This window comes from Dryobates pubescens, chromosome 1, assembly GCF_014839835.1.
Source record: "Dryobates pubescens isolate bDryPub1 chromosome 1, bDryPub1.pri, whole genome shotgun sequence".
Taxonomy (NCBI): Eukaryota; Metazoa; Chordata; class Aves; order Piciformes; family Picidae; genus Dryobates; species Dryobates pubescens.
In genome coordinates, this window is record NC_071612.1 from 4,408,035 (window position 1) to 4,423,092 (window position 15,058).

The window sequence follows — 15,058 nt, forward strand, 5'->3', positions numbered from 1 at the left end:
GCCTGTGTATTAGGCAGGAAGTCAGAGTGGTCTTACCTTAAATTATGTGACTCTCACTAGTCCTGCTGCAATTGATTCTGGTTTGCTGTGCTTTAGAAATAACCCCAAGATTAATGCAGTTGCATTCCTCCTTTTTTTCCCTTTCTTTTATTCCCTCTTGAAGTTTGTCTAAATGTTTTATGCAATGTAAGTAAGTACATCTTGAGCATAAAGAATCTTGTTCATGATGAGAGTGTTATCCCAAGGTTTGTGCTTAGGATGTCTCTTGAGAATGAAATCTTTCTATTTCTCACAATATTTTTCTCACCATTATGTTGATCATTTCTATTGGACCTGTTTGGTGGCAATTATCTTACTGATTAAACTTTGTAGGAAAGTAGGCTTTTAATAAGCAATTGGTGTGTAAATGCATGTGTTCAAATCCAATTGCATTTAAGCAATTTCAGTTACTCTCTTTAATCTTCTCTTGCATTCAGTGTGAAACTCCCATATGAGATTTAAATCTGATGAATGTTATCATTTAGCCTATAATTGTTTCAGAATAACTTGTGACAGGCTGAAAATGAACTTACAGTTTTATAAGGCCAGATAAATCATTGAGCTCTCATTTAGTCTGATGTGTAAAGCAAGGCAGTGAGCTTACCTGAACTTCCTTAAAGCTAAAGGCTCATCTCATTTGAGACTGAATGTTAATAAAGAGAAGAGTTGCAAGTGATGGAGAGCTTGCCATACAAAACAAGTTATAAGATATCTCTCAGAAAAGAAGTTTGGAAAACAGACCTTGTTCTGCTCCCTCTAGAAACCTGCAATTTGCAAGTAATTAACATTGTTCTGAATGGGTTAACTAAGGTGGTAGTTGTTCTGCTTGGCTCATGATTGACTATATAATAGCCAACATTGGCAATCTCTGTCGTGTGCTGGATTGCAAAGTCTGCTAATTAACACATTAGTTTCATGTTGCCATTGCCAATGTTTGCACTGAAGAACTTAGCTTTTTTGGCCATATGGATGGGTGGGAATATCGGGATCGTATTATGGCTCTGTGCTCATTCATGTGTGATGCTTTGTGCTCTGTTTTTCCCAAGACATCTAATCAGGCTTGGGGCTGAACAGTGCCTTCTCGGAGAATCTTCAACTGAAAGGTCAAAATAAGCACAAGGCCTTTAGACAAGTCTTGCGCCCTCCCCACCCACCACCACCACCCCCTTCTTTGTGTCTGTCTCGCCACACATACATATGTACGAGTCCTTCACCCAACACATTCATCTGTGATTCTTTTCTTGAGACCCAGGGCTTCTGAGTGCCCTGCTGCCACTCAAAAGTCTTCCACAACAGCACACAGCTCAGCAGGATGAATCTCATGCAGCAATCTGTGAGTTTGTTTATTTGGGGGCTGGAGGGGAGCTCCTGGCCCTCACCTACTGATGGGTCTGTTGGTTTTCCACCATTGCTGTGTACTGTTAGCTGCCTGGCGTGTGTGCTTCTCAATTATGCACATAGAGGTAGACCAGGATCTCCCTTAAAGGCATTATTTGCTTTTAGACTAGGATCTGGTGGTTCTTAAGGGGAGTGGGAAGGGGAAAATATGCTTTACAGTGATCCCAAAGTGAGGGCTCCAAATGGTGTTGTGGAAGCTGAAGACTTGGGTTTGTGGTACAGATCAGGTCTGACCTAAGGGGAGTTTGTTCATGCTTATCCTGCACTACCTCCCATCTGTGCACTGAAGGCTGTCCTTGGAAACTCCCTGTGGAAGACCATAACCATCAAGTGTCAGAGATGTTGAAACCTGGCTATTTACCCCAGCTCCCAGGGTGTGCCTGAGGAAGATGCCTTGACTTTAGTAAATAAGATGTATTTTGAAGCTATCAGTGGGTTTGTGCCTGTTGTAAAAGCATTTGAGACAATCAGCTTTTAATTTACTGTCACTGTTTCAGCCCTGCCTTGGCTACTCCCTTCCCTTACTTGCCAAGTGCAGCTGAAAATGAGGTTTTGAAGCAGGGGTGTTTTTTGTATGCATTCTAGCAAATGTTAGCACTGGAAGTCGGACTCGTAGTGCTGCTTGTCTGGTAACAGTAGCCTCTGTTGTTTCCTTGTGCTGCGTTTGAAAAATACTGGTTTGGTTTCAATGTGAGAGGTGGTTGGGCCATAAATGTGTGCCAAGCCACCTAATAATTCTTGTCTAAAATCTTTCATCAGGTCTTTTCTGTAATGTAGTTTAAAAAGGAAGGGGGGGGTGGGCAGGGAGAGAGAGAAAAACCAACTCAAACACCTCCCTTTACCCCTAGAAACAGCCATCGTCTTGTTCTGCTGAGCTGACTGAGGCTCATACTGATCAGGGCTGTTTCCTTTGTCTTCGTTTATTTTAGAGTTAAGCTGCACAAGACTGGGCTATTTTTGTTCTGTGTTTTTGCAGGATCTTTTACATGAGATTCCTAAATGCTAAAGCAAATGCTCTTAAAGGCAAAAGCTACCATCCACGTCAGGGGCAAGATGGTCATTGCTCCAAGAATGAAGCTCTGTGGTTGTGCTCTGATAAAATGTTTTGGCAGGCACATGCCTGCACAGAGGAGTGCCTAGGTCAGGGCTGGACTCACGGCTATCTCCTGTTTTTAAGTTGGATTGCCTTTTGTCAGACAAATGCCCACCTTCTTTCTTGTCCCTCTTTTGACAGTAGCTGTGGATGCACCACAGGGGCTCCCTGGCTGTGTTTGCTTTAGCTGGGGAGGTGTTTGCCTTCTCTGCAGAATTCCAGCTTCCAGCTGCCAGGGAAACCTGGAGCCCTTGTGTTGATTTATTAGGGCACAGTGTGCCTCAGGAATGCCTTTACTAAAGAGCTGGGAGTGATGGAAGGGATTCTGCCTGATGTGATGGGAAGCCTTCTTGTTTCTCTTTAGAGAGATGCTAAGAAAGAGTTTCCCAAAGCAAGGTAAGAAAAATAGCTCACTCAGCTGACTGCTTTGGAGACTCTTGGTTAGGTTTCCCTGGCACAGAATCAAGGAGATGGACGATAGATGTAATTTTAAGAGTGCAATTTTAAGTGAATCTTTGGTGAGAGATGATCCTGTGAATTGCCCAGCCAGAGGGTTTGTGTGCTTTTGGTTTGTGTTAAGAGCTGGCATTCCTGAGCTACTGACTAGGGCTTTTTTTTTCCTGGGTCTTGGCTTTGTGCCAGCTAAATGTTTTGCACTTGAAAGGAGAAAGTTTCAACTTCTTTGGTTTTGCAGACTTCTCAACATTTTTTAATAGATATGGTACTGAATTTGCTTATTTTAAATACCTTTGCAGACTACAACAGTCTGTGGACTGCAAGTTCAAAAATCAATGACATGAATGTATACTCCCTGGAGTGAGCTCACTAGAATACCTTCACCTCTCTTACAGTTGGTTCCAGGCATCTGACATGCAGCCCTTGTTTTCCTTTCATGCCTGGCATGCACACACAAATGTGTGTTGCTGGACTTTTTATCTTTTTTTTGATACTTTGCTGGTGGTTGTCCCAGCTGATGAGAAAACAGCACCTCAGAAAACGCCAGATGTTTGTAAAAGGTAGGGTGGACAAGTGGGCACTTTGTGTTGATCAGATACGTGGTAGGTGCAGAGGAGGTTGTGTTTATGGGGCATCAGTGCTGAGAAGGAATTTCCTTTCCTGGCTGAAGTAGAAAGACTGTCCACGTACAGCTTTCTTCCTTTGCTTTAGCATTCCTTGAGGTTGTTCCCTATTTTACAAATGCATCTTTTGAGAACTGCCAGGAAAATGTCTCTCTCAAATGGCAATGGAAATTTCTGAGCTCATGGGGATGAAAACCTTTGGGCCTGTGCTCACTGAGTGAAAAAGAGTATTACCAACCAGCCATTCTTCAGTGTGCAAAGTGGTTGAGCAAAGTCTGCAGAGACTCTCCGAAAGTTATTGGCTTTCTTCAGGAAGGGTGCTTGTGAATAGAACTGAATGAGCCTGGTCCCATCCTTCTTGGCTTCACTGCTGGCACTTCAGAGAGCACTGAAACTTGGAATTCAGCAGATGCTTGAATAAAAGGGAAAAAACCCTTTTTTTGAAGTGGATGTCTTGTGAACAGGTCTAGAGCCAGTGTTCCTGTGTTACTGTAAGAGAACTAATGGATTTGTGACTGCTTTTGGGCCTGACAAAAAGCAGGGAGGCAACACTGATTTCTCCAGAACTTTCTGAAAGGTTCAGAAATGAGGACAGTCTACTGGAGTAGATGCAGATGGCTTATTTTCACTGGGGACTGTTAAACCTGCCAAAGTATAAAGTGCATCTTAACAGAAAGATGTGAGACAAGGCCTGCACTTCTCTCTCTCCTAATTACTGCACCTCAGCTGCTGCTGTCTCTCATACTTACACATCTGAAAGGTGACAATGACAGTGCCTTAAATGGCAAAGCAATAGCAGAAACACCACTTTTCCCTCCTTGTCTCCCCTTCCTCCTTGTCTCCCCTTCCTCCTTGTCTCCCCTTCCTCCTTGTCTCCCCTTCCTCCTTGTCTCCCCTTCCTCCTTGTCTCCCCTTCCTCCTTGTCTCCCCTTCCTCCTTGTCTCCCCTTCCTCCTTGTCTCACCTTCCTCCTTGTCTCCCCTTCCTCCTTGTCTCCCCTTCCTCCTTGTCTCCCCTTCCTCCTTGTCTCCCCTTCCTCCTTGTCTCCCCTTCCTCCTTGTCTCCCCTTCCTCCTTGTCTCCCCTTCCTCCTTGTCTCCCCTTCCTCCTTGTCTCCCCTTCCTCCTTGTCTCCCCTTCCTCCTTGTCTCCCCTTCCTCCTTGTCTCCCCTTCCTCCTTGTCTCCCCTTCCTCCTTGTCTCCCCTTCCTCCTTGTCTCCCCTTCCTCCTTGTCTCCCCTTCCTCCTTGTCTCCCCTTCCTCCTTGTCTCCCCTTCCTCCTTGTCTCCCCTTCCTCCTTGTCTCCCCTTCCTCCTTGTCTCCCCTTCCTCCTTGTCTCCCCTTCCTCCTTGTCTCCCCTTCCTCCTTGTCTCCCCTTCCTCCTTGTCTCCCCTTCCTCCTTGTCTCCCCTTCCTCCTTGTCTCCCCTTCCTCCTTGTCTCCCCTTCCTCCTTGTCTCCCCTTCCTCCTTGTCTCCCCTTCCTCCTTGTCTCCCCTTCCTCCTTGTCTCCCCTTCCTCCTTGTCTCCCCTTCCTCCTTGTCTCCCCTTCCTCCTTGTCTCCCCTTCCTCCTTGTCTCCCCTTCCTCCTCCTGCCCATAGCCTTGGGAATATCCACCACAGCAATGGGACTTCTATTATTGCTGTCCTCACAGCTCTGCACCAAATCCTTTGTACGCACCAAGGCTCTTCTTGTCTCTTCTGGCAAAACTCTCCAGTAATATCTCCCCAGCAGTTACTTTAGTTACTAAAACCCAGACTTTCAGATCCTTATTGCTCGTGGCATACAAAAAAAGAGACAAGATAGTTTTCAGTGTGATCACCTCTTAGAAAAACAGAGTTCAGGAGGGGAAGGATAATGCTGTAGTTATGATTGCATTGCAGTGGTGCAGAAAGAATGGAGGCAGCAGCAGCTTCAAGTTGGTCTGCAGGCAACTGTTTTGGATTTGGTGTTTCTGGAAATCTGTCATTGGTTGCAGTCTCTCATGACAGCCTTGCTGGTTGGCTATTAACTTGTTCAGGCTCCCCTCTCTCATGACTCTACTCTGTGTTGCTGTATCCCTGTAAATCTGGTTTAAGAAAAAGCTTTGTGAAAGTTTCTCTTCCTGCTTCCCCACTTGTTCTGTGGAGCTCAGGAGAATGTGCTGGCACCCAACCCTTGGCAGGCACATTTTTAGTGCCCTCTTTTTCTCTGTCCCTTACCCTTTGAGTAGTCAGCTCCAGGGGAGCCCTCTGCCAGGGCAGCAGGCGGGACAATGAGCTCTGATCAGAAACGCTGTGCAATGGACTGGCAGGATTCCTCTCAGCTACAAAAAAACAGCAGAGGAAAGGCAAAACAGTACTGAAAATATTGGCTCTTTTTGGCTGAGAGACAAATGTCCTATTTCATACATAGCCTGCTCCTTCTCATGCCCATACATAGTCCCTTCCTGCTCTCCACTGTATAGCATTTTCTCTCACTGCATTGGGGCATTCAGGCTAGTGCAGATCTGAAGAGCAACCTATATCAAGAGATTATCCTGCAGTGGTATTTGCCTTGTTTTTGCAAAGGGCTCCCATCTACTCAGCTGCCTATTTCTGCTGCTTTTTGTAAGATACTGCTTTGAGAACAGGTTTGCAGCTGTGTTGTACCCTACAGCTTCTGCTTTCCCCCCTCATAATAGCCAGCTCCTTGTCTTTTCACCAATAGAAAATAAGAGTTGAAGCGAGGGGATGCCTGTCCATTTGCATCAGCCTGGGAAATGCTGGGTTTCTCTCCTGAGGCCTTTGCCTCCGGCATCTTGCCAGAAGGCATCCAGTCTCTATTCATTTCAAGCACATACGGTGCCCAAGCCAGAAATGTGCAGAGAGCTCATGAGCTGTGATCAACTGAGGGCCAGACAGCATGACCTGGTGCCTCTTAAAAATCAATGAATTGAAAAGCTGAGACTTCCAGATGCTTTGGAGGTATGAGCAGGGCGCAGCACCTGCAGCGCAGTGTGAACCTGAAGAGGGTCTTGGGCATGGATCTGGCCTGTATTTGTGTTAGAAAAATACCCTGAAGTCTGAGCCAAAAGAATGGGAATTTGCACAAACGAGGTGGTTTTGGCCAACACGAGCAATTACCTTCTTCATAAATCACGTGAAGGAGCTTCCTTTCTTCAGAGCATGAGGAATTTAAGGCAAATTCTACTTTGGAGCTAAAAGGCATGTTTTTAGCAAAGGTGGTGCAAGCAGCATTGGGAGGGACTCCAGGCCTTTGGTGTTCCCAAAGAAACGCAAACAACTGCAGAGAAGGGTACGGCTCAGATCCTCTTGCCAGCGTGCTTAGCAGGCAGCCCAGTACCAGATCTGGTTCAGCCTTTGACAAGTGACCTCTGTCACTGAACGGGAGCATAAAGAGCCTCAGTGAGCTTTGGCTGAAATGGACTTGTGCCTGTCTGCTCTGCAGAGAGAGTAACCTCAGTGTTCCCTTCCCTCCCCACGGTGCGTTTGTGAAAATAACTTGATTTAGCTGCCAAAAAAAAAAAAGACATTTGAAAAGTATACATTGCTCTCCTGTGTCTGAGCTTCTGTAAAATATGGTTTATGGTTGGTTCCTGTATATGGTGCTCAGTAATTTTACAGAAGAGAAAACGGCCTCACTAAGCTATCTACACAACGCTTAATACAGTGAGGTCTCAGTCTGTGCTAGGACTCCAGAGTGCTATTCTGAGCATTAGGAACCCGATTATATTACACACAGAGCTCAGATGGCTCAGAGCCACACTTGGGACATTAACTGTTTCTATTAAGCTTTTACATTTAGAGATCCTTCTGGCAGTGAAGGGTAGTGCTGAATGAGCTGCCGTTCCCACAGCCACACTCCACGTGTGTGTCTGTACAGTTAGGGAGTGGTTTGTATTTGATTTGCACAAGGGGTAGCCTGAGTTCCAGAGCTTACTGACTTTATGGATGCTCAGTGTAATCATCTTTTTGATATATTAGTTCTGTAGCTGCAGGTGTTATGGAGGAGGCTTTTATTGATGTAGATGTTTACAGAATACAGAATTAACCAGGTTGGAAAAGACCTTTGAGATCAAGTCCAACCTATCACCCAACACCATCTAATTAACTAAACTGTGCCACTAAGTGCCTCATCCAGTCTCATTTTAAACACTTCCAGTGATGCTGACTCCACCACCTCCCTGGGCAGCCCATTCCAATGGCAAATCACTCCTCCTGTGAAGAATTTCTTCCTAACATCCAGCCTAAACCTCCCCTGGCACAGCTTGAGACTGTGTCCGCTTGTTCTGTCACAGGTTGCCTGGGAGAAGAGACTGACCCCCACCTGGCTACAAGCACCCTTCAAGAGAAACCTTACAAAGTGCTTTAAAGGTATCATAGGGGATAAATCCATAGCTAGTGTCGTTTGACAGACTACATGGCAAAGCAATGGTTATTTTGATTCTTGATAGCCTATGTCCCTGAAAGAACATTTTAAAGTCTTGGTTTAGTTTGTGATGAAAGTAGCTTTAGGAACAGCGAAGGTCCTTCCCACGGCTGTTTTATTTTGTTTTGTTTAAAAAAAGCAACAAAACAACAACAAAAAAAAACACCCAAACAAACACAACAACAGCAATAACAAGACTATCAACTAAACAAAACCCTCTGTAAAAAGAAACTCCCTGTAGACCCTTAGATGACCCAAACAAAGACAGTGAGTTTCTCACTGTTTGAATACACACTGGCTGCCAGGTGGGGAGGGTGTAACTCTTCCTTCATCACAGCACAAGTGCAGGAGGAGATAAAAGAAATGTGTATAATCCTGCCCTGGCACTGCCTGAGTTTGAAGCACATTACCAGCAGACAGGTATGCTGAGCTTGGAGCCTAGGCAGCTGCCTTACAGAGGAAGAGGGGGTAGACAGTATTGAGTGGCTCTTAAGGATATAAGGCACTGGGCCAGGGAGGGTTGAAATTTTACTCGTGGTAGAAGAGGAATGAGACAGCAGCATATGCTGTTGGGAAGGCAACCATGTGAAGGCAGTGAGGCATTGCCCTTGCTGGGCTTAGGTTAAACCTTTATTCCAGCAAAACTGTAGACTGCACCTCCTTTCTCTGTACTGGGAGAGAGACACTGCCTACTGTGCAGTGAACAACTTCTCTGCAAGAGACAAATGAGTGGATAGAAGCGCCCCATGTGCCATGTGGACCGGTGTGCCACTGGTCAGTTCATGGTGGTGATGTTCTGAGTTTGTGTTTTCGTTAATGAATATCCCCTTCCTAAGTAAATAGCTGACATCTTTAACTTGCAAAGGCTTTGCTTTCCAATCTTGGGCCTGTAGCATGCAGAAGACACACAATGACCTTGATGTCCCTGTGATTTCTTTGCTGCATTTTTTTTATCTTGCAATCTACTGCCCCCCAGATTTGGAGGCATTTCCCTTTGATGCTTTGTGTTAAAAATGAAGAATAAACTGTAGTGTGGAGAAGCAGTTTGTATGATGGAACCCATCATAATAGATATGAGGTGATGGTGTTTGGAAAGGCTTGGATGAGACATGATGATTGAGCTGAATGTTGCAAAGGGGGGGGAGAAGGTGACCCAGGAAGAGAGTGCAGTGGAAGTCAGACCCTGAAACCTCTGAGCAGGGCGTGAAGGGATAAGCAGCCTCCTTCAAACCAGATTCTGTGCCTGAGCCATCCTCCAGAATTTCCTGCAATTTAGACAAAGGGCCAACATCAGATTTCTAAGTGGTGTTTGTGCTGAACACTTGCAGGAGTGCCATTCCCATCCAGCTGCAGAGCAGGATCCTCGTTCTCCAGTCTTGCTGGGAGCTGCTTTTCTGCGGCAGCAGCTTTTGCAGTAGGAGCCCCCCCAGCCCTGAAGAGGATGGCTTTTTCTGTGAAAGAAGCCACCGTAACCAGGCAGACGTTATCTCCTTGCCGGAAGGAGGGATCCAGGCTCCCGGGGGAGGAGGGGCCGGGGGAGCGAGTGATTCATTGCAGCTGGCTGTAGTTTGGCCTCCTTCTCTCCGTTTGCCCTGGGTGCCAGGGAGTGACAGCTTGTGGGCAGCGGGCCAAGCTATGAAAAGAGGAGTGTGTGAGGCCTTCAGCTTTCTCATGCTTTATCAAGCTGCAAAGAATAGCTGGATATTCAGCCAGCGTTGGTGCAGGTCAGGAGAATGGAAATGCTAACTTAACTCCTGACATGCCGGCTAATTGCCGACCGCAGGCTGTGCGCGGAGCGGGGGCTGTGCTGTACGGCAGCACGGCTCTTGTGCGGCGGTGCACGGAGCAAAAGCAAGACAATGTGCTTTGATGCCATGATGGTTTCTGTGAAGTGGGCAGCCTCTGGGAGTTGCTGGGAGTGTGGAAAGATGGGAAGAGTGCTCTCTTCTCCTGGTTTGCTGTCCATGGGCTGGTGGAGGGTGGAAACACAGCGAGGTCAGTCAGCAGGAGCAATGGACGTGCTGAGAAAGCATGAGGGACCATGGCGGGTGAATGGCAGGTCTGCCCTCGGCTGTCCTCTTGCTCGTGGCACAGCGCTGAGGCCAGCTGACCCCTGTGCAGGAGCTGTCCATGTGAGGAAGCCCGGGGAGAAGGATGGGGCCGATCTGGAGCTGTCACCCTTTGCTGGAGGGACTGCCAGCGAGGCATCCCTCCAGTGGAGGTCTCTGCAGAGTGCTGCCTGCCGGCGCCGAGGGAGTTAAGAGCTGCTGATCGGCTGGGGGTGAGCCTACCTCGGGGTGTTGAGCGCCATTCCCACGGCTTTTCCTTTCTGACTAGGGCTGGGGGAGGGATCAACTTGGAACAAGTAAAATGCCCGGAGGCTGGAAAACAGCACACTGGCCCCTGTGGCCTTGTGTTGGGCTGGGAGGGATCCGAGCTTCACTACAGGCTGGACAGGGGTTGCCGGCTAAGGCTGGCTCTGTTGCCACTCGACCAGCTGCTGGATATAATCATGAGGGTTTTTCCCTCCTTGGGGCAGACCCAGGTGGTTTTCCGGCCATCAGGTTCTTACTGAGGGGACAGAAATTATATCCCAGCTTGAAGGATGTAAAGTGGAAATAAAGTCCCAGCAGTTCCATGAGCAGATCACAGCACAGATTAAGGTGTGGGCTTTGTGCAAGTGCAGCAGCACTTGAAGGAGGTAGTTCCCTACAGGACATGCAAGTTTCTGAAAGGTGTAAGACACCAGGGCCTTTCTTTCCTGATGCTGACTCCACCTTCTTTTTATGCACCATTTTGAGGTGCTGAGTCAAGCTTTTTGAAGCCCTGAAGAGCAGGAAGAGGTGGAAGAGCAGGTGAAAATCTGAGGGACTGGGGAAGGAAGTTAATGGGTGCTCAGAGCCCAAATCCCACAGTTTCTCCATCAGTAGTGCAGAGGTCTCTGCCGCATCTCCATTTGCTTTGGAGCTATGTGAGGTAGCTCCAAATCTATGTACTAACCTTGGCCATCACTAGTTTCCCAGCAGAAGGAGAAGGAAGTCAGTGTACCTGTTCAGCCCCTAGAAATAGTCTCTGAAAACTAAGGTGCACATTCCCTCTTCTCCATAGCTTGTGAATCTAAGGCAAGGCAAGCTGATGTGAGTGAATGGGACCCAGTAGTAGGATAAAGGAGAGATGGACCATGGGCTCAGAGTGCAGCTCCATGGTTGATTTCTGCTGGGCTGTTTGTACTGTGAGAGACCAGGTTATGCCAAAAAGCACCACAAATATGTGGTTAGGGGCTGGATTTTCGTTTGTGCATGGGGTGTTTGGCTTTGCCTCTGCCCCAGATCCTCTTTGCAAAGGGTGAAGTACTCTCATCCTCGCACTTGCTGTGATGGCCTCTGGCTGGAAGATCTGGAGGGCAGAGGGTTGGGGAAGCTGTATTGCCTCTGTGGAGCAGAGGCTTTACTTCTTGCAAGGCCAAGAGAGTAGCCTGGATGAAACAACATCATCTGTGCAAATACTCTGCAAACAGTAATGCGATTCCTTCTGGTGGATCTTGCTGATTGTTAGATGCCAAAATCCTAATAAAGACTGGTAGGCAGCAGCCCTTTGTTCAGTTTTCTGCACTCAAACACTGAATGGTTTGAAGTGCAGCTCTTTGCTCTGTTTTACTCACCCAGTAATGGGAGATGTGGGCAGAGCAGGAACTGCAGTCAGGCTGGTCTGAGTCCCACGTGAGACCAACCTGTGGTGGATGCACAAAGAGAAGCCCTTGCCTGCTGCCACAATAGCTTGGACTCAGGTGCAATAAGCACACTGGCAAGAGCTGGCTTTTCTGTCCTGCTCCTTCAGGGACTGGGGGTGTGTTCCTATTGTGCCTGTGCTGAGTTGCTCCTGTCAAGCCTCTTCTCATTATTCTTGCCTTGAGCTGTGTCAGGCCTGAAGGCAAAGTGCTGCAGAAAGCTCTGTAGGCTTGCCCTTGAGAGATGTGAGGTCCTTGGAGAGTGGCTGTTCAAGGGAAGCACTGCAGTGGTTTGAATTGAGGCTGTTTCAGGCTGCACAGCTCTGAGCTAATCTCCCAGAGGCAGAGACATTACTCACCAATCAGGAATGTGTCTGTATTTTTCCTAATGAGAACAAAACATTTTATCCCTGTTCATTAGCAGAGAGTTAGGGTGTACTGTTGCTATGCCAACAGACTCCTCTCCCCTGCAGACACACTGGGGGTGTCCTCTGTGCCATGGTTGGAAGGGTGAACGAGAAGGCTCATTCTGGCAAGAAAAAGATCCCATTGTTTTCCCAGGGCTGCCTGGACTTTGTGCAGCTGGCCAGACCTTGCCATCTCAGGGGAAAGGGAACCACAGCGGGAGTCAAATGCAACAGAGGTTTAATTTATTGGAAAAATAGTCTTTGCATTTCATGTTATATTGTTTTTTCCAGCTTGAGGCACGCTCCTCAATAAGAGAAACGAAGGTGTCTCACCATTCCCAAGAGTCCAGATGGTAAGCAAGATGCGCCGGGAGTCAGCACTGGGACGCCCATGGACTGCTGCAGCCCACTGGGCTCCTCTGTGCTCCTGATCTCGTTGGCTTGTGTGGGCAGTGTAATGCTGCCAGCCTCTTGATGCTGATGCAGAATGAACCCACCTGAGGAACTGCACCAGTGATTAGCTGGACGAGTTGGGTTAACCAGGCACGTGGTCTCCTGGAAAGAGTGAGTGGCTGTATGAGAGAACGTGCACTTGTTCCGTTTGCAAGGGGAAGGCTCCCTTTATGCAGGGAAACGCTATGAAAGACAGAGGGCACGTCTTCCAACACAAGCTTCAATCTACAGAGTTCTGCTGTAAGCAGGTGTAATTACTCCAAAGGCTGCCTATCTATTTGCTTATCATTTTTGGTCTTCATCCCCAGCTGCATTCCACTTTCTTAAGGGACTGATTGGGATCTGTGGGTTGCCGTGGCACCTAGGTCAGGCCACTGTAGACCTTGTGCAAGAATCTCTTTAGTGCTGCACTTCCACCTCTGATGCAAAGTGAAAAATAACTTTCAACCCTAATTTTCTGTGCGAGGGAGTGAGTTTAACCTACAGATGGAAACAAGCAAAACTGAAAAGCTACTTTCTGATGGTGAGCTATGGCCAGAACCGGGCCAGTGAGCATAGCCAAATCTGAAGACTGTCTCCTGGAGTAGGAGTGATGCTCAAATCTGGCTGTCAGTCACCATGCAGAGTGATGAGCTGCTTTGTGCTGGCAGAGCTATGTGGTGTTGACAGCTATAACCCTTGAAATGTCTCCCTGAAACTGATTTCTCCTTTCAGGCTGTTTCCTGTTAAACAGGATAGTTACAACTCCTATTTCAGACTGCCTGGCAAAGCATTCTGTAAGTGAATGTGTGGAATTTGAATATGGGAATTTGAATATAAAATGTAGGGTGGTACAGCAGAGATCCCAGACTGAGCTGCTGGAGATCTGGGGAGTGAAACTCTGGCACCTGGATACTAGGTGCTGATTTAGATGAGTCACTAGCTCTTGCACTGGAGAGATGAGTATCTCCTAAGAGCACTGAGAGTACAGGATCCCTTCATCAGAAGGATGTTAGACTTGCAGCTATAGCAGCAGAAGGACTCAGCAGAAATAAAAACAAGGAACAAAGCCAGACAGGAACCCCTAGCCCAGACTTCTCTGTGTGCACAGCCTGTGTGGTTTCAGCTTGGTTGTAGACCTGGATTGAACTCTTGGACGGTAAAGAGCAAGTTTTTGAAAAACCTATTTCAATCTGCAGCCTCCAAGAATAAATCCTGAGTACATATAACACATGTACAAAGATTCACAGGTCTGGTTTCCTCAGCTTTGCATTGCTCTGGGTGGTTCAAGTAAAACCACTAAATCAAAGCTGTTTGAAATAGGGAATGAGTAAATACTTGAGATGATTTGAATTCAGGCCAGGCTCTTCTGGATCCATGGTTTCAGAGTATGTAAAAAATAAAAGACCATGGGGAGGGCAGAGGTCTGTGTGTTTTATTCTTTGAAGTATCAAACTAATTTTGTCCAGATCCTACTGGAAAAATGCTCCAGCAGAAGTGCACTAGAGGACATGCTTTTTAATACCTTTAAGTGTGAAAGATCATGGCTGAACAAACTAATTTCTGAAATGTGAATTACAGTTATTACCTGAGTTGGGCTCTACCTCATTCATGTGCAGTTGGAGTAGCAATTCAGTGTTACCTAAGAGAGTGTTACTTGTTCCCTCCTTTTCTCTCCCTCCTTTTTTAAACAGTGTAGTGGACCATCACTTTCAGAGTAAAGATAAGCATGCAACTCCTGTGCTGTGTGCCAGGCAAGACTTTGCAGGAGAAACTCTCACCTTCAGGGAGTGGAGTTCTGTGTTGTGTACTCTCTGCAAAGCAGTCAGGATAGTGAGAGGTCTGGATATTTCTAGACCTGGGGCCATGTACTTCCTTCACAAGTGATGTAAAGCCTCTGCAGAGCTACTTCAAACTCCCAAGTCCAGTTCCAAATGTGGCATTTCAATCAAAGTCCAAATTCCTCTCTGGTGTTGAATCTTGTCTTGCAATTCTGTTTCCAAGACATCTCCTGCTGCATGCTGAGGTATGCACTCCTTTTGTTTAAGTATTTAACCTACAACAAGTAGTTTCTTGTTTTGGTAGTGTCTGAACTTCCTTCATACGTACATCTACAGTGAGGTGAAGAATAACATTTCCCATCTGTGTCTACATTTTGCTTCTAGAAGCACAGCAGGTGTAATACCTGGAGCTAGGTGAAGGCCTTATGTAAAAATAAACCCTTGTGTTATGTTCCAGGTGCAGGTTTTATGTAACTCTGAGCTGGCATAGTTTGATGTCACTGAAGATGTGGTCACCTTTCCGCTCCTGCTTTCTAGAAGCTCAGTGTCTAGTGAGAGCTAGGTGCTTTGCCCATCTGATCCGGTAGAAATTGGAAGCTGGGTTAAGATAGACTTTTGGGTCCTGTATTCCATTTGATATCCACCACTTTGAAGGGAGGCTTTTCCCTTTTGATCAGCACCACTTAAGGGCAATTTGT

General features: G+C 46.9%; 1 protein-coding gene across 2 annotated transcripts in view; it reads left to right on the forward strand.

Moving 5' to 3' along the window:
* PLXNB1 (plexin B1) overlaps positions 1–15,058 on the forward strand; it is an 84,069-nt gene that overhangs the window by 11,212 nt on the left and 57,799 nt on the right. The window contains exon 2 of one of the 2 annotated variants that reach the window (XM_054180065.1): positions 12,439–12,500. The gene's annotated coding sequence lies outside the window, so the exon portion shown is untranslated. The other variant, XM_054180075.1, reaches the window with a different exon arrangement.